Source organism: Oryctolagus cuniculus, chromosome 4 (assembly GCF_964237555.1).
Source record: "Oryctolagus cuniculus chromosome 4, mOryCun1.1, whole genome shotgun sequence".
Taxonomy (NCBI): Eukaryota; Metazoa; Chordata; class Mammalia; order Lagomorpha; family Leporidae; genus Oryctolagus; species Oryctolagus cuniculus.
In genome coordinates, this window is record NC_091435.1 from 113,636,466 (window position 1) to 113,657,490 (window position 21,025).

Sequence of the window (21,025 nt, forward strand, 5' to 3'; positions counted from 1 at the left end):
GTGGCCACGCTGATCCGATGGCAGGAGCCAGGTGCTTCTCCTGGTCTCCCATGGGGTGCAGGGCCCAAGTACTTGGGCCATCCTCCACTGAACTCCCTGGCCACAGCAGAGAGCTGGCCTGGAAGAGGGGCAACCGGGACAGAATCCGGCGCCCTGACCGGGACTAGAACCCGGTGTGCCGGCACCGCAAGGCAGAGGATTAGCCTAGTGAGCCGCGGTGCCGGCCTATGAATTCGCACATATATATTTTAAAGCTCATGCATTTGTGTATCAACACAAAGTAGAAGATGAGTAGTTTCAACAATATAATAAGAAAACTGCTATATTTAAGGTAAATTGATAGACTTTTCTATTTCACAGTAGAAAACATCACAATATTCTTATAATTCAAATATTAAATAGGGAGAAACATATAAGAGTTAGAAATCCTAGAAAATCTTAACATTAGTGAGTTAGGTCACAGTGTGTGTTTTTTTTTTTTTTGGAAATCCGGAAGAAGCAAGACATGTAGATATAGAAAAATTATTAAAATACATTATTCATATTCTAATGGTCCCTTTTTATTTCTTTTATTTTCTCTCCCCAACCCTGTTACAAAATCTTGAGGTGGGTAAACTCCCTTCATTCAAACAGGCCCCAGAGATAGTGAAGGATCAAAATCAGTCTTTTTTTTTTTTTTTTTTTTTTTTTTTTGACAGGCAGAGTGGACAGTGAGAGAGAGAGACAGAGAGAGAAAGGTCTTCCTTTTGCCGTTGGTTCACCCTCCAATGGCCGCCGCTGCAGCCGGCGCACCGCGCTGATCCTGGCAGGAGCCAGGAGCCAGGTGCTTTTCCTGGTCTCCCATGGGGTGCAGGGCCCAAGCACCTGGGCCATCCTCCACTGCACTCCCTGGCCATAGCAGAGAGCTGGCCTGGAAGAGGGGCAACCGGGACAGAATCCGGCGCCCCAACCGGGACTAGAACCCGGTGTGCCGGCGCCGCAAGGTGGAGGATTAGCTTATTGAGCCACGGCGCCGGCTCCAAAATCAGTCTTTAATGCCAGCAGGCTCGGTGGGAATCATTTCCTGAGACTGAGCATCTAAACTCAGGTTCCTTACAATATTCATAGGTTCATGAGCATCATGCCTTACCTGTTTCAGCACTGGTGGGTTTAAATTGCAGCTTACATGACTTAGCACCACTTCAAGGGAACTGGTCTACGCGACTTAAGACCACATGCTCAATTGTTGGTGGGTCTACTACGTCTATAAAACAGATACCTGGGGCAGATTTATAGGACAGATTTATGACTGAAGTTACAGAAAACAGAGCTTAGGACATCTCCCCTCTCTGGACAAGATAACCATGGTCAGCTGCTTCTCCAGATAATTGCAAGATTTGTGTCAGGGATCTGCTTGCCTTTCTTTGTCTCTGGTTGCAGCCTTATTTCCCTTACAACCCCTCCTCCACCAAATGGCCAATTCTTTAAAAATATCTTTTTGGAAGGCAAATAATTCTAGTATCTAAGGTGACCCTGGAAAATGAGGAAGGTGACTGGCTCGCACCAAGTGCAAAGTGTGGTAATAAGAAGAGCAAAAATGAAAACCAGATTGAGATATGATCAGTGAATTCTGAACAGTGGGTGCATTAGAAAATTTCCATTGTAAGTTACTTTAAAATGAAAATAATAGCATCCCTTTTTGAGTTCAGAATTTCTTGAAATTTTCCTTTCATCAGTGTTACTCCATGTAGTTTTATTTGAGCCCTACACTGCTGCTTCTCATAATGTAATATCTTATCACTTTGTGTTGTGCTCCAAGATTTACAAGTGAGATCTTGACCTCAGAGTTGCACTGTGAGAAAATTGGTCAAGGCTGCAGAATCCGAGGCAAAGTCTCGATTCAACCACATCTGAAGGGACAGAAACTAATAGACAATTTCATTAAGCCCAAGGTTCTCAACTTCATGGCATAGCAAAACGCCCTCTGGGGCTTGTAAAATAGAATGCTTGTTAAAATAGTCTAAACCCAGAGTTTATGATTGAGTAGGTTTGGGGAGGGGTTTGAATAACGCCATTTGTCACAGGTTCCCAGGTAATGTTGATGTACTGGTCTTTGACTCACACTTTGAAGACCACAAAGCCTTTTTAGGGCTGTCCAGTCAGTAACAGAGTGAAGGTGTCCACGTGATTTTCCCTAGGGAGAAAAAACAACCGTACTTCTGCATATATGATAGATGTATGCCACTCTTTCTATTACTCAATAAGGGTTCTGTGTTCAATCTCTATTTTTTTCAGAGAGAGAGAAAGAGAGAGAGAGAAAAGAAAAAGAAAGGAAGAAAGGAAGAAAGGAAGAAAGAAAGAAAGAAAGAAACGAAGGAAGGAAGGAAGGAAGGAAGGAAAGAGAAAGGAAGGAAGGTAGTTTTTATTTTCCTTTTAGAAAAAACTATGTTTTTAGTATATTTTTGGGGAGGGACATTCATTCACTCTTAGAATCCTGACTTAGATATGTTTAAGTTAAATTAGTAACACTTGTTTTGTTAAGTGTAAATGTCATGAATAGATTTTTTTTAGTATTTATTTAGATTTTCATTTTGCAATTTTTTACTTGGGAATATTGTTCCATTAATTATACTATCACAGGCTTTTTGGCATAAATGGAAACAACAACCATGGATCATAAGGCTGTATGAGTATAAATGTGATATGTACAAGTATAAAATTAATGTGTTCATATGATATTTATATATATTACAACACAGATTATACATATATAAAATCATAATTGTAAGTATAAAATATGTGCAAAATCATAATTTTGGGGTGACTTAAATGATTTTTTAAGTATTTATTTGAGAAGCAGAGAGAGAGAGGGAGGGAGAGGGAGGGAGAGGGAGGGAGAAAGAGGGAGAGAGAGAGAGAGAGATATTTCACCTGCTGGTGCACTCACCATAAACCTGCAACAGCCAGGGCTGGGCCAAGGCTGAAGGCAGGAGATGAGAACTCTAAGTTTCCCATGTGAATGGCAGGCATTCTTTGTCTCTGGTTGCAGCCATTCCTGCTGCCTCCTGGTGTGTGCACTGGAATCAGGAGCCAGAGTCTGATCCAGGTACTCCCATAGTGCCCTACAGAATATGGGCATCTTATCTCCTGAACTATACACCTGCTCCAGATTTTTTATGATGATTTTGCTTAGGCATAACATTCAAACTTCTAGGAGATTTGATTCTATTTAAGAATGTTTAGTCATGTTCATTTTATGTTTTAGGGAAATTTTACCAAAATTGATAGAGGAAATATTTATCTTCTTTTCAGGCCATAAAGTATTTAATAAATTAATGTTATGTCAGCAAAGTAAGTGTGGAATTTTAAAGGATGAGAACCTTTATTTATTCTATCGGTTAGTGTTAGCAGGTACTAGACTTGCTTATGTGCTCCCTTTGACTCTTAGTCCTTTCATTATGATCAATTGCGAACTGAAATTGATCACTTGGACTAGTGAGATGGCATTGGTACATGCCACCTTGATGGGATTAAATTGGAGTCCCCTGGTATGTTTCTAACTCTACCATTTGGGGCAAGTCAGCTTGAGCATGTCCCAAATTATATATCTCTTCCCTCTCTTATTCCTACTCTTATGTTTAACAGGGATCACATTTCAGTTAAATTTCAACACTTAAGAATAACTGTGTATTAATTACAGAATTAAACCAGTCATATTAAGTAGAACAGACAAAAAAACTACTAAGAGGGATAATGTATTAAGTTGTTCATTAACAGTCAGGGCTATGCTGATCAAGTCACCATTTCCCATAGTGTCCCTTTCACTTCAACAGGTTTCCTTTTTGGTGTTCAGTCAGTTGTCATCGATCAGGGAGAACATATGGTATTTGTCCCTTTGGGACTGGCTTATTTCACTCAGCATGATGTGTTCCAGATTCCTCCATTTTGTTGCAAATGACTGGATTTCGTTGTTTCTTACTGCGGTATAGTATTCTAAAGAGTACATATCCCATAATTTCTTTATCCAGTCTACCGTTGATGGGCATTTAGGTTGGTTCCAGGTCTTAGCTATTGTGAATTGTGCTGCAATAAACATTAGGCTGCAGACCGCTTTTTTGTTTGCCAATTTAAATTCCTTTGGGTAAATTCCAAGGAGTGGGATGGCTGGGTCGAACGGTAGGGTTATCTTCAGGTTTCTGAGGAATCTCCAGACTGACTTCCATAGTGGCTTGACCAGTTTGCATTCCCACCAACAGTGGGTTAGTGTCCCTTTTCCCCCACATCCTCGCCAGCATCTGTTGTTGGTAGATTTCTGAATGTGAGCCATTCTAACCGGGGTGAGGTGGAACCTCATTGTGGTTTTGATTTGCATTTCTCTGATTGCTAATGACCTTGAACATTTTTTCATGTGCCTGTTGGCCATTTGGATTTCCTCTTTTGAAAAATGTCTATTGAGGTCCTTGGCCCATCTCTTAATTGGGTTGTTGGTTTTGTTTTTGTGGAGTTTCTTGATCTCTTTGTAGATTCTGGTTATTAACCCTTTATCTGTTGCATAGTTTGCAAATATTTTTTCCCATTCTGACGGTTGTCTCTTCACTCTCCTGACTGTTTCTTTTGCAGTACAGAAACTTCTCAATTTGATGCAATCCCAATAGTTGATTTTGGCTTTGACTGCCTATTCCTCCCGGGTCTTTTCCAGCAAGTTTTTGCCTGTGCCAATATCTTGAAGGGTTTCTCCAATGTTCTCTAGTAACTTGATGGTGTCAGGTCGTAGATTTAGGTCTTTAATCCATGTTGAGTGGATTTTTGTGTAAGGTGTAAGGTAGGGGTCTTGCTTCATGATTCTGCACGTGGAAATCCAATTTTCCCAGCACCATTTATTGAATAGACTGTCCTTGCTCCAGGAATTAGTTTTAGATCCTTGATCAAATATAAGTTGGCTGTAGATGTTTGGGTTGATTTCTGGTATTTCAATTCTGTTCCATTGGTCTATCCTTCTGTTTCTGTACCAGTACCATGCTGTTTTGATTACAACTGCCCTGTAGTATGTCCTGAAATCTGGTATTGTGATGGGGAGAGTGATCCAACATGGGAAGTGAGATACTCAGCAGACTCATAGAATGGCAGATGCCCTAAATAGCACTCTGGCCTCAGAATCAGCCCTAAAGGCATTCAGATCTGGCTGAAAAGCCCATGAGAGTATTTCAGGCATGGAAAGCCAAGACACTCTGGCAAAAGATCTCTGTGAGTGAGATCTCAGTGGAAAGAACAGGTCTTCAAAGAAGGAGGTACCTTTCTCTGAAGGGAGGAGAGAACCTCCACTTTGACTATGACCTTGTCTAAACAAGATAAGAGTCGGAGAACTCAAGGGGCTTCCATAGCCTTGGAAACTCATGACTGGAGCATAGGGAGATTACTGATGCCATAGACAGGAGTGTCAATTGGTAAAGTCAACAACAGGAGTCACTGTGCACTTATTCCTCATGTAGGATCTCTGTCCTTAATGTGCTGTGCATTGAGGCTTAATGCTATAACGAGTACTCAAACAGTATATTTCACTTTGTGTTTCTATGGGGGTGCAAACTGTTGAAATCTTTACTTAATGCATACTAAACTGATCCTCTGTAAAAAAAAAAAAAAAGAAAAGAAAAGAAAAGAAAAGAAACTATCAACTCCCAACTTGACTCTCACTGGGATTAAACATGACAATAGGTCTGATCTGATTTCATCATCATTAAAAAAAATCATCTATTATTTTTCACTTTATGTTTCTGTGTGGGAGCAAACTGTTGAAATCCTTTCTTAATGTATACTAAGCTGATCTTCTGTATATTAAGATAATTGAAAATGAATCTTGATGTGAATGGAAGGGGAGAGGGAGTGGTAAAGGGGAGGGTTGTGGGTGGGAGGGACGTTATGGGGGGAAGCCATAGTAATCCATTATTCGTACTTTGGAAACGTATATTCATTAAATAAAAGTTAAAAAAAAAATAAAGGATGAGAACCAATCAACGAAGACAATTGGCAAAGTCTGTCAGTTTTCCCTCTGATTTTATATATATATATATATATATATATATATATTTACAGGCAGAGTGGACAGTGAGAAAGAGACAGAGAGAAAGGTCTTCCTTTTCCGTTGGTTCATCCCCCAGTGGCCCTTGAGGCTGGCGTGCTGTGGCAGGCGTACCATGCTGATCCGAAGCCAGAAGCCAGGTGCTTCTGGTCTCCCATGCGGGCGCAGGGCCCAAGCACTTGGGCCATCCTCCACTGCCTTCCCGGGCCACAGCAGAGAGCTGGCCTGGAAGAGGAGCAACTGGGACAGAATCCGGCACCCCGACCGGGACTAGAACCCGGTGCGATGGCGCCGCAGGTGGAGGATTAGCATAGTGAGCCGTGGCGCTGGCCCCTCTGATTATATTTTCAAAAACTAGTGACAACAGTGGGTTCTTACCTGCTTGGTGGACAATGTTCAATATTTGAACTCTTTCAAAGGTCTGTTCAAAGCTGGATATCTTTCTTTGTTTTAAAAGTGGAAAACAAAATTTTCATGAATCGACTTTCTTGGACAAAAACTTGTCAACGTTGCTCAGCCTTTGGCTGAGTTATCTCCCCTTTTGGTACATTTTTATGACTTTTTTTTAAAGATTTATTTATTTATTTGAAAGTCAGAGTTACACAGAGAGAGGAGAGGCAGAGAGAGAGAGAGAGAGAGAGAGAGAGAGAGAGAGAGAGGTCTTCCATCCTTTGGTTCACTCCCCAATTGGCTGCAACGGCCGGAACTGCGCTGATCTGAAGCCAAGAGCCAGGAGACTCCCCCTGGCTTCCCACGTCAGTACAGGGGCCCAAGGACTTGAGCCATCTTCTACTGCTTTCCCAGGCTGTAGCAGAGAGCTGGATCAGAAGAGGAGCAGCTGGGACTAGAACCGGTACCCATATAGGATGCGTGCCCTTCAGGCCAGGGTGTTAACCTGCTGTACCACAGTGCCGGCTCCTAAAATGATTGTTAATAATAATAATAATAATAAAAACTGATACATAACTCTTTCTTTCTTATTTGGGGTGCTGAAAAACAAAGCTCTTCTGTTATCTAACACATGAATTAGAGAAAAAGGAACAAAGCACATTCTTATGCTATCATGCAAGATAAAAAGACTGCATTTTGTATTTGCTCATTCTTTTATAATAAATCATCTTGGGCTCATGGGATGATTTAAGCCTTACATTTTGCTATCTTAATGACAGTAACCAAGTCCATATGTTCACAGATGAAATAAACCTTACTGCATGATGAATGGCAGGAAAGCCCCGTGGCTTCCTCAACAGATTGTTGAAGGATCCCCAGAAGAAAGAGGAGGTGGATAACTACTCACTGTCACAGATCTAATAAATGCAGAGAAGTCATCCTTATACTGAGTATCGGAGTTCAAAGCAGGGCAGTCCTGCTCTCTGTCCCTTCCAGTGTATTTTTGTCTAGTGACAGAATTTTGAAAGACTCATTGTCAGGAATCCTGACAAATGCTGAGAAGTGAAATGATTCATTCTCACAGGTCCAAACCCTTTTTTTTTTTAATTTTAATTGTTTTAATCAAGTAACATAGCTGTTTCAAACAGGAAATTTTAAGACAGTTCAATAGAGCAGTGAAGGATCACTCTATTAGGATACCCTCCATGAATAAAATTCAACAGATTACGTGAACTGGAATTCCACTGGAAATTTGGCACCAGACTGAACATTAGTCCAAGCCAAAATTTTCTCTTTAGTGTTGAGAAGCCCTAAACATATTTTCCTTCAGGTTAAAAGTAAAAAGCTCTATAACAGAACCTCATTAGCTTGACACTGTTGAGTACAACTTAGGTCATCAGGATCTCCTATGGGTATTTCAGTTGATGAAAGCAAACTGGCCATACAGCAAAATTTGAAACCTAGGCGACATATGTGTTTGCAAAACTCCCCTCTTTGGTGTGACACAGCACATTCCATCCAGGTATATGGCTCCTGTTCCACTCTCATCAGAATCTACCAAAGGCAGTTGTAAATAAACTCTCTCAAATAAGATTGCTAGGTTTCAGTTCCTTAAAATATCAAGCTAACAAGGTTTTATTTTATCAAATGTTTGTATAATTTCAATGTGAAAAAAATTTTTACATACATTTGTTAAAGTCTCATAATCTGTGAGATGGGTCACAAGGAAATAAGGAAACGCTGTGAAAATCCTCCAAACAAGCTTAATCATACGGACTCCCAGTTCCCACAGTGCACTTCTTGCAGAAAGGAATAAACACAACAATTTTCCATCTTGAAGATGATTACTCAAATATAGTCAGAACTCGGATCAAGTGAGTTTACATTAGCTAACTGGGCAAGGAATTCTCTCACAGGTCCAAACCCGAAGCCCTGCAGGGCCAGCAGAGGCCCCAGTCACCCGCACTCAGAGCCAGCGTCACAGACCTCTTGGGTGTCTGCCTAGATTCAATGTGAAGTAAAAAATATCCCAAGTCTTACACCAAAATAGAGGCTTCGACTTAGAAATATGCTTTTAACCTTATTTTTAAAATAAGACAGAAAAACAAAAATCAAGTTTGAAACACAGTAACACTTATTTTGGCAAGCTAGCAACCAAAATCTAGAAAGCATACGTAAGCTATGTGGTTCAAGTGGAAAAGGCATTCAAGAACAACCTTAGTATTCAGGGAAAAATCACACTGAACGAAATATACAGTATGTCTAAGCATTCGGAAGTTATAATTTAAACCATAATGGTAAAAGCTAAAAACTATGCTCAGTTTCTGCTAGAGATTAAGTGCACCTTTACCTGTTTCCCCCAAATAAAATCAGCTGACTATGTAATCACACCTCAGAATTTGTGTTCTCTTAGTACAAAGCAACCACTACACATACATACAATGCTTGCTTGTTAATGTAGTAGTCATTTCCCTGGCTCATCCAACGTGCAATGCACACTACTTCAAAGACTACAAATTTGGGGAAATTGTACACAAACTGGAAAAACAAAATTTCAAGTTTCAAAACCTGCTCTTAATCAACGTTTACAGGACACTCAGGTCACGTCTGCTCCTCAGATGTTGCGCTGTCATTTGATCAGCAGTCTACCTCGGCCTAAACGTGCATTCTAAATATATGTGATTGTGTGATGCTATATATCTATACTAACTGTGGTCCATTTTAATATTGCAATTTTTATTTTTAGTTTAGTATGGTAACTATTAAACATGAATTTGATTTTATCTATTATCAATATAAGGCACATTTAATATAAAAATAAATTCTACAAAGCAATATCTGTATGAATTTGTCAGGAGACAGATATAAGTTTATGAGGTGCCTAATGAACTCCCCAGATGGCTACAACTGCCAGAGCTGCTCCAATCCAAAGCTAGGAGCCAGGAGTTCTTCTGGGGCTCTCACATGGGTACGGTGGCCAGAGCATTTGGGACAACTTCTACTGCTTTCCCAGGCTATAGCAGAGAGCTGGGTCAGAAGTGGGGCAGCCGGGTCTCTAACTGGCGCCCATATGGGATGCCGGCACTTTATCTGCTACACCACAGCACTGGTCCCTGATTTTTAAAACAGACAAATATAATGTACCAGGCAATGATTAAGATTCTATGTATTTTATATTATCCCACAAAACAAAGATACATGATTTTCTTTCCTTAGTTTATGGGAGACTCAAAAAATAGCAAAGTTAGGGAATTAGCCAAGGGTCATTCAGAAAAAAATATTAAAACTGTATTTCTGGGGCCTGCGCAAAGGCTCACTTGGTTAATCCTCCGCCTGCAATGCTATGTTCTAGTCCAGCTCTCTGAAGTAGACTGGGAGGGCAGTGGAGGATAGCCCAAGTGCCTGGGCCCCTGCACCCACATGGAGACCAGGAGGAAGCACCTGGCTCCTGGCTTCGGATCGGTGCAGCGCCGGCCATGGTGGCTATTTGGGGGGTGATCCAGTGGAAGGAAGACCTTTCTCTCTGTCTCTCTCCCACACTGTCTATAACTCTACCTGTCAAATAAATAAAAAAAAATCCTTTAAAATAAACTGCATTTCGAACATTGTTCCAGAAAAAAATATGATACTCTGTTCTCATTATTGAGTGAATTACAAATTAGGGTGCTTCAAAAGTTTATGGAAAAACAGAAAAGCTAATGTGAATTTTCCATGTACTTGTTGAAGTTTGCTTGTACATAAAATATAAGGTAAAATTGAGATATTTAATATAAAATGATCAAGATATTTTTACAAAAGAAATGTTTGTACCATTAAACAGATTATCAATGCAAAATCAAGTACTATATTTGATGAGATTATCAACCTTTGTCTAAATACTTAAACAAGCAAGCTATGTTTCTACAAATGTCATTGGAGTGCATATTTTCTGTCAGTGTTTAATTCATTGCATGTTACTTACTACTGAAATAGAATTACATTAGTATTGAACCTGACTGTTTACAGATGAATTCCATGAGTATTTCTATTTGGTAATCTAGTGATCCTGATAGTTATTCACCTGTGGAATGATCACTTACGGACAAATGTCAATTCCCTCAGTCCCCCACTCCCGTGTAATTGTTGTCTGCACTACATCCAGAATTGGAAGTGCTCCAGGAAAGGCATTTGTACAGTATTAGGGATTCTAGTTAAATCTCCTTTTTTAAAAAAATGTTTTTATTTATTTATTTGAGAGACAGTTAATGAGAGAGGGAGAGACAGAAAGAAAGGTCTTCCATCCACTCCCCAAATGCCCACAACAGCTGGAGCTGGAGCCAAGAGCTTCCTCTAGATCTCCTATGAGGGCGCAAAGTCAAAGCATTTGAGCCAGTCTCCACTGCTCTCCCAGGTCATAAGCAGAGAGCTGGATCAGAAGAGTGGCAGCCAAGACTCAAACCAGCAGTCACGTGGGATGCTGGCACCACAGGCCGAGGCCTAGCCCACTGCACCATAGCACTGGTCCTTAGTTGAATTTCAATATTATTCAGTCTCAAAGTAGCCCAGGGAATTATGTTGGAAGCAGTTCACCAAAGCATAACACTGTCCAATGGAAAAAAAATTGTTTTCAGTATGGAAGCAGAGGTTTATATACTAAAAACTAATTAATTAATAGTTTACAGGTATAACTATAAAAAGAATAAGTTAAATTAGAAAGTGAATGCAGAGATTCTTCATAACTTCAAACAGTTTCCCGAGATCAAAGAGAAATGTACTTCTTAAAAATAAAATTCACTATTTTCCATTAGGAACTGTAATTGAAATTGAAATTGCATTCATTTGAGAAAGATTACTGGATTTATTTTTTACTTCTTCCCTTTCTTTTCTTATTGCTCTTTTCCTTTGAGTCCTTCTTAAGAGAGTGTTTCAGCAAGTGGGAGAGAAGAATCCATGCCTTCCCATGCATTTGTCTTATTTTAGACCCATCACCTAGGGATGCGGAAATGGTGCTATTTCACATTTTTCCATCTGCAATGCACAGTGCACTAATCTTCCAGTGTGTAGGAAGAAACAAAGATTCTTGAACACTTAGTATCCAAAGAATAGCTTTAGTGTTGTCTATATAACTCTTTTTTAAAAAGATTTATTTATTTAAGTGAAAGAGTTACACAGATAGAGAAGTAAGGGCAGAGAGTGAAGTCTTCCATCCGCTGGTTCACTCCCCAGTTGACCACAACGGCTGTAGCTGTGGAGATCCTCCGGGTCTCCCCCGTGGTGCAGGGGCTCAAGCACTTGAGCCATCTTCCACTGCTATCTCAGGCCATAACAGAGAGCTGGATTGGAACTGAAGCAGCCAGGACTCGAACTGGCGCTCATATGGGATGCTGGCACTGCAAGCGTCAGCTCTACCCACTACGCCACAAAACTGGCCCCTCTATATAACTCCTTGTATAGCTTAGAATCAGTTTATGATGTATATTACAAATGATGGAACAAGGACATAAGCCCCAGACATTTTAGTTACCTCTGTCTTCTTTCAAGAGTTCAGTTCATTCTAACATCCTGTATTTTTCCCCACCCCACCACCTGCATTCTTCCACAGGTTTGGAAGCCAATAGGCCAAACTTGATAAAACAATATGGACAAGCTCATCTCCATCTACTGTCCCTCGCACCCACTACAGCCCACCTAAGATATAAAAAGGCCCAGCTTGCTGGGTTCTCGACTCTGTCACATGTTCCATCCATGTACATGCTGGCGGTTTGTCGACCTCTGCGAATTTATTTTCTCTGCATACAGTCAGTCTGGCTGCGAGTTTGTACCCTGTGCCCCCTGTTCTGTGCCTTTTTCCTTACTTTTGGTGCCCTATGTGAGGAGGCACCAATCTACACCCTTTTTTAACAACATATGTGTGGTATAATATGTATGCATCTTTCACAGTAAAAATGTGAGCATATAAGAGGCGGGATATGATTGTATGCACAGAGATATTTCCAAAATTTGACACAGGGTTTGGTACATGTGAGAATCTTAGGAAACTATGTCAGGACACACTAGGTGGGGGAAGTTAACACTACCCTCTGAATCACAGCATGGAGGCGATTAATGACTATTCTTTAAAGACAAAGTTAAAAGATTGGTACAAAAGCAATGCTTCTACTTTCACATAAATTTCAAACATCTGCCTGTTAAAGAATGGAATAGTAGTTCCTCCAGGCTTAGTGAAAATTTAATGTTATATTTCATTTAATATTTTGCATTTTCACAAATAATTAAACTTTTTGTGTCTGTTCAAAATAATAGGACATTCTAACTTATAAAATGCTTTTTCATGTCTCAGCCTGTTTATTTTTCACAAAAACTCTGAAGGAGAATATTCTTAGGTTGATTTTCATATTCTGATGGAGAAAACCTGGAAAGTTATGTTGCATTCAGGTGGTACTGGTTCTCTCCCACTCTGACACTTGGAAGTCTGGGTTTACCATCTCTACCGTTGTCTTCAGAAATGTAAGAATCTCCTCTATGTTGCTCATTATTTTGTCTTTACCAAACTGCACAAAAGAGCAGGTGGAGGAAGAAATATTTTAAGATGAATTAGTGCTTGCTATTTCCATTATATCCCACTTTACTATTCTGGAAATACATAAAATTGGGACCAGCTTCTGTAGTCAAATGCTTCACTGTATAGAGAGTTACAAAGAAAGGAAAGATCATTCTAGATGGAAGGAAGAGAGGAAATTAGAAAGGACAGAAAACAAGAGGGAAGGAAGGAAGGAAAGGAGAAGGACAGAAGAAGGAAAAATAGAGTAAGAAAGTGTTTCCTTCTGGAGCTGAAGTGGCACAGCAGGTGAAGCCCGCGCTTGTGAAACCTGCCTTCTAAATTCAGATCTCTGCCGCGCTGCACTCACAGGCGCACTCTCTCTGCCTTTCAAATAAATAAAAGTTAATCTTCAAAAACAACACAAGAAAAATAATGATTCTGTTTTATAGTGGGAAGAATAATCACTCCTAAAATGTCCACACCCTAGTCCCTGGTGCATGTGACTGTGTTGTACTTTACGATGAGAGACCTTACAGGTGTGATCAACATTCTGGTGCTGAGAAGAGATTTTATTGGTGGGACAATATGACGATGTACATCCTTAAATGCAGTGAAACTTTGTCAGGTGTGCTGAAAAAAAGAGAAGGGTCAAAGAGGTGTGACATGAGAAGGAGCTAACCTTTAGCTGCAAACTTTGAAAATGTAGCAAAAGGACCATGAGCCAGGAACTGAAGGCAGATCCTATCAAGGAAACCGATTCTCCCCTAAAGTGTCCAGAAAGGAACACAGGCCTTTAGATACGTTGACTTTAGACCAGTAAGATTGATGGTATACTTCTAACCTAAAGAAATATAAAATATATATATATATATATATATATATATTTGTATTATTCAAACAATTAAACATGTGGTGAAACAGTTGCATCTTTTTTCCACACAAATGACAGGAGCAATATAGAACAAGGGACGTTGTGCATTGGAAGGAAAAGGTAGGCAGCAGTCACTTTAACTCAAAATTCTAAATTTTTACTCTAGGCAGAAGTGGATTGAAGTTAAAGAAGACTCTGCAGGCCTGGGACTCAGACATCTCCTTAGAAAGAACATGCCTTTTCCTCCAAATAAACCACAGAGATTCTGTACCTCGTGGATCACCCTGACAGGGACAGGGCTGAGAGGGGTGCAGGCTCTGGGACCTCTCGGCACTACTTCAATGAGAGTGCCTTTCATTGCTTCTGCTCTGCAGATGTCTAAAGGACTAAAACCCTGAGTGTTAGATGTTTGCAACTTCCAGGGACAGGCTTTCTGGGCAATGTTCCAGAGACGGCTGTCACTTTGGGAGTTTGGCAATGGGGAATGAAAAAGCTCCTTCCTGCTCTTGGTGTTGCCTGCGCATCAACTTCAATAGTAGCTTCAGCATGTCAGTGGTGGTGTTCATGGCACCTGTAAGAGAGAGGGGAGTGTAGTTCCTGTGGCGCTTCCATAGCAAGAGGAGAAGAGGCAGTGGCAACACCCCCAGCTGTTGAAGTCAAGTGTAACCTGTTAGACTCCGGTGAGTGACTATGCACCTTCCACTGTGGTTCTTCACCCCTTCCTCATCTTCAGTTTCCTTCTCACCATCCTCTTCCTTTAGCTCTGTGATCCTTCCAGTGTCTTTATTATCAATTTCTCACTTTACATTTCTTTTTTACAAAAAAAAATTATTTGAAAGGCAGAGTGACAGAAAGAAAGTGATAGAAACACACAGAGAGATTTTCTATCTGCTGGTTCACACCCTAAATGGCCTCAATGGTTGGGGCTGGACCAGGCCAAAGCCAGGAGCCTAAAATACCACCTGGGTCTCTCTCAAGGCTTACAGGGGCCTAGCTATGTGGGCCATCATCAACTGCTTTCAAAGGTGCATCAGCAGAGAGCTGCATGAGAAGCAGAGCAGCTGGGACTCAAATGGTGCTCAGGTATGGGATGACTGTGTTATAGGTGGTGGCTGAACCTGCTGTGCCACAACGTTGGCTCCTGCCACTTTATATTTCATAACACTAAAGTGATTTCTACTTGCTAATTGAACTTTAACATATGGTATTACTGAAAGAAGTGGGCACAGGAAAAGGATCTCAAGGATTAGAATCTGGGTTTGTTAGTCTACTTGCCATCTGAAGGTGAAGTAGGCAGGCAGGTTAAAATTAACCTGCAGGTTAAGTAGGCAAGTAGGTTAAAATTGATCAGATTTGTGAACTGGAAGACCACGCCTTTGCCAAGCCCCTGTGTGGCCTCATGCCCCTACCTGGCCACACCTGGGTGCCCACCAGCCAATCAGGTTAATTAACCACTCCCCTTCGGAAGTGGGTTAAAAGCCGGGACATGGTGTGGCCGGCCCTGATCTTTTTCCCCGGCCTCTTGCTAGGAAAGGGGCTTGCTGTAGCCCTGCTCCTCCAGGGTGCATGGCCTTCGGGCTATGTGCTCTAGGCTTCCTGGCCTACGTGCTCATCCATGTGGCTGGTTCCTGGTGCTCGGCATGAACCCCTATTCACCTCTGTCTCCTAAATAAAGCTCTCACTCTCCTATGCGTCTTTCTCACTAAATAAAAGCTTAAAACATACCATGCTGCCTTGTTTATCTGTGCCGGTATTTAGAATTCTTCTCTAAATATTAGGCAAGAACCCTCTTGGGCTTATTAATATTGAGGATTTAGTAATAAGCCCGTGGTGAAATCGTAAGGCACCCCAAATTCCGGTAGCACATGGCACCCCGGATAGCATTTCTAGGGTACTTTAAGGGGCCACATTTCAGGGTCTTCTTCGATTTCAAAGGTTGTGCAAAATTATTGCCATTGAATGATGGGCTATTTGTGTTTCACAGTACCAAAAGCAATTAAAATTAAAAACAAGCCTATGAGGCAGCAAGTGGCTGCCGATTGTAGTGGGAATGGTCTTTCCATGGCTGAGCCATTTCTGGCTGCACTGGAGAGCTGTTGGTGTAGTTACAGGAAGGCTGAAATCCTGTAGGGTGTTTAAATCTCCTGTTGACCTTTCTAAAGGCACCCAGGAAGGCAAAAACACTATTTTCTTCTTTCCATCTTCCAATTCCTTATTTATGCTTCCCTCTGGCAGCCCAGAAATAATCAAGATGCCGAAAGATCAATGGAAATAAAGTTTTCAGGCTTCAAGCTCCCTGTAATGAAGTGGGTATCTCAGAGTTTTGAGAGGAAAGCTAAGTGCCAATAGACAGATGACCAGCTCAGTGAATACATGTTTAATGTGTTTTATAGTTGTCTGTACTCATGATCTGTAAGCACATATCAGGCTCAAAATGAGAGAATTCTAATAATAATAATAATAAAATAGCATTCATCTTATTTCTGGGTGAAATAACAGACACAAAGAGAATCTCATAGGGTAAATAGCAAAATATTGATGCTAAAATTAAAGTAAAAATAAAATAAGGAAAAAATAATGTGACCAAGACATTTTTCTGCAGTATGCAAAAAGGAAAACTTACATCTAGGGGAGATGAAATATCATGACAACATTTACTGTACAAAATAGAGGTGAATTTCAAATAATATCTGTACAAATCAAAATAGCATTAGTGTATTTCAATTTTTGTGCATAAAATTCAAGAAAACCATGTTCCTTCATGAAGACAAAACAATAAATTAAAAAGTGAACAAGGGGCAAGGTTGTGAAGTACGGACTTAAGGTACCACTTGGGATACATGCATCTCATATTAGCAGGGTCCCTGAGTTTGAGCACTGGCCACTCCACTCCTGGTCCACCTTCCTGCTAAAGGGCCTGGGAGGCAGCTTAAGCAACTTTGCCAATGTCACAGTGAAAACTGTTGAGCTGGGATTTTATTATGAGGCAACTGTATTGAGTCTGTGCTCTTGACTACTGCACAACACTGATTCTCACATTTTGACATTTGTCTCCCGGTGGCAGTCTGTCTTAAGCTACCCATACTGTGTGTTTATCATCATACTGTGTGTATTTCCATTATTTCATGATGTGGTTATTTATTTTAGTTCAATAATGTTCTTTTTTTCCTCCAAGAATATATTGCCACATCTACATCAATATTATAAAAATTATACAGAACATAAGTATTCTCATCACTATTAAAAGAAGCACTAACTCAATCAATATCTATTAAATGGCTATCCTACATATATTGCTGAATGCTTATGACAAAAATAGAAAAGTCACAAGGAATTTGAGATTTCAAAGATTCACAGACTAAAAGGGAATGTGACAAATGACCAAATGTACATCTATAGACACAGGTGCTATTAACAGAATTATTGTAGATAAGATTCAGTGGGAGGAATTAAGTAGTTTCTCTTTCACAAAGATAATGCTAGTGAGGTCAAAGAAATGACTGACAGAAGAGATTTTAGGGATATAAAATAATCAGTAATATAGTAACTGGCATTTATTGAATATTATTAATGTACCTGTTTCTGTCATAAGTGTTTCACCTGGATTTTATCACATAATTCCGATTGTAAAAGCTATTAGCAAGCTGTATTAATTTTATAGGAGAAAGAAATCAAGCATCGGATAGGCTACATAAGTAACCCATGGCATGTGACAGAGGAACGTTATGCAACTCTTGGTACAGGTCGCAGCTCTCTCTTCCATCCTCTTGGAGTGTTGCTCTGAACCTGCTGGGAGAGAACGCTGGTTCTACAGAAGGGGATCGTAGGGATGACTATCAGCCTTTGAGTGGTTATCGCGAACCCGGTAGCCCAGCTAGGCCTCCAGTAGGTGGTGCACTGGTAAATGTCTAACAGCTCAGGATTATGGGCTGGACAAAGTCTGATATATAGTATTTGCCTCTTTTTGTGTAGTCAGCAATTATAGTCAATTTTGAGCCATTAATGTGATGTTACCTTTTCATAGAACTCCTGCAATTATCAGGGCTCTTGAGTTGCTCGGAACAAGCTTCAATCTACTCCTGTGTTCTGTTAAATGTAGTGGCATAACTCAGCCAGCTTTAATCCCAGAAACTCACAGAAGCATGGAAAATAAATCATTGCTTTAAGCTACTAAGTTTTTAGTAGTCTAATATGTTGCAAAAACTAACAACAGTGGACAGCAAGAATATAGAACAATAACAATGTTTAAAATCACATAAATATTCACTTATCTCCGTATTGACCCAATGATAATACTAAGAGCAAAGAAACAATATACTTTTATGTATAATTTCTACTTAACATGCATGTTAAGAATTTATTTACTGTCTCTTAAATGATATCATCTCTGTGTAATTTTAATTGACTAATGCATGGGACAAAAAGAAATAAAAAATTTGGGAAAATGCATATTTTCACATGTATTGAAACATGATTATATCTATATGGGTATTAAGAACACAGTGTCTCTTCATTGCAATTTTTATATGATGATATTTTAATGTGAAAGAAATGTATGATAAAAATCTCTTGAGTTTATGCAATCTTACAGGATTTAAAGAGAAAATCTTGGGAAGATTTACATATCTCTTATCTCATTTCCTACCTACCCCACCACTGCCAGATAAACATGATGCTTCTCTTTTATAAATAAAATAATGGAGTCACAGAATATTTAAAGATTTTCTAATTGAGTATTAAGTGATGAAAAACAAAACTCATAACTTATTTTGACTTGCTTTGCATTCTACCATGCTGCAAACTAATCAAATAAAAAAATCAGCCAGACATATAAATGTGAATTTTATACAGTTTTATTTTGAGTTAGCACTTATTTATATTTTAGCCAGTATTCTGAAATGTCCTCAGTCATTATATTCACATGAAATACTGTGAGATCAGTCCATAGGAGCTACTACCAAAATTTTTATTTATTTTATTTATCACTCATGAGGAGAGGTATACTAAATAGTTGACAACCTTTGTCAGAGACTTTGGGAGCTTGGCAGTCAATTTCACTTCTCAGCTCTTCATTTTGGAAAGCTCTGCATATACATAATGACTGCCATAGGCATTTTTTCAGCAGTAGAGAATAGAGCTCAGCTGATAACGATAACTAATAGGAAAATTACCAAATGAAGAAGATAGAATTCAGGATTTTTCTCTTTGGAGTTTTTCTGTGATCAACTTTCTTTGGCAACATGGGGAGGGTGTTTGGATAGCCTTAACTGCCATCATATTATGAACATTTTTATGACGATGACAAATTTCTGAAGATAATATTCGGAAAATTATCACCAGTACAAGCTATAAGCCTATAAATGCTCTTGTTTGTTGTAACAAATTAAGATTGAATTGCTTATTCTAAAGATGTTGGTGCAGAAGCTGAAAAACTGCTTGATGGGAATATGGTAGAAAGGATCTCAGGATAGTGTGTGGACATTTAAATTGCCTCTAAAATATTTTCTACTTTTGATAGTCTTTGTTTTTTTGATTCAGGGATACAACATGTATTTATCTATATTCTCCTTTGGGAAAAAAATTACTCCTAATAGGGTGTTTGGTCTCCAGAGTTTGAGTTATTAAGCTACAGGTTGGTGTGAAAAGTGATTAAGATAACTTATTGTCCTACTGAAACTAAAAGAATGAGAGATAATTTGGCTGACACATGACAGTGGTATAAGTTGTGCCAAAATGTCAGTTTTGCATATATACATTGCAATTTTTCTGTAATCTGTAATAGTGATGGCAACTCAGGAAAAACATGTTTTATTTGTATTTTGGGGACTGGCTTTTTTTACTCTGCATAATAGTCTCTGTTACATCAATTTTGTGGTGAAAGAGAGGATTTTATTCTTTTTTGTGGCTGAGTCATATTCCATCATGTTCATACACCAAAAGTTCTTTATCCAGTCATCTTTTGATGGACACTTGGGTTGATTCCATATCTTAGCTATTGTAGCTTGAGCTGTATAAATATGGGGTTACAAATATTTCACATATTGATTTAATTTCCTTTGTGTAATTACCCAGGAGTGGGATTGCTGAGTCATGATAGATTTGTTTTCAGATTTCTGAGGAATTGCCATGATGTCTTTCATAACGGTGTACTGGTTTACAATTCCATAAATAGTGTATTAGGGTATCTTTTCCCCACATCCTCACCAGTATTTTTTATTTTTTGATTTTTGGAATATAGTCATTTGAACTAGTATGGGATAAAACCTCATTGGGGTTTTTATTTGCATTTCCTTGATGGCTAGTGATCCTGAGCATTTTTCCATGTGTCTGTTGGTCATTTTGATTTCCTCTTTTGAAAAATGCCTCTTCATGTTCTTTGCCATTTCTTAAGTTGATTGCTTGTTTTGCTGTAGGTGAATTTCTTGAGCTCCGTACATATCATGGATATTATCTTTTATCAGATGTATAATTTGCAAACAGGGATAATACGACTTTCTCCTTTCCCATTTGTATTCCTTCCATTTCTTGTTCTTGTCTAATGACTCTGGCAAAAATTTCCAAAACTATACTGAATAGTAGTGGTGATAGTGGGTATCCTTGCCTGGTTCTGGGTCTTAGTGGGAATGCTTCCAACTTTTCCCCATTCAATATTATGCTGGCTATGGGTTTGTCATATTTATCCTGGATTGTGTTGAGGAATATTCTTCCTATATCCAATTTGTTTAAGGTTTTCATCATGAAAGGATGTATTTTATCATATGTTTTCTCTGCATCTATTGAGATAATCATTTGATTTTTAAAAAATATTTATTTTATTTATTTGAAAAAGTTACACAGAGAGGGTAGAGACAGAGAGAGAGAGGTCTTCCATTCACTAGTTCACCCCTCAAAAGGCTGTAAAGGCAAAAGCTGAGTAGATCTGAAACCAGGAGAGAGGAACTAATTATGGATCTCCTACATGGGTGCAGGGGACCAAGATCTTGGGCCATCTTCTGCTGCCTCCCTAGGTGTTTAGCAGGGAGCTGGATCAGAAATGGAGCAGCTGGGACTTGAACCGTCACCCATATGGGATGCTGATGCTGCAGGCCAGGGCTTTAAAAGACGGTCTGGCGCTGTGGCACAGTAAGTTAATCCTCCGCCTGTGACACTGGCATCCCATATCCGATCCGTGCCAGTTCTAGTCTTGGTT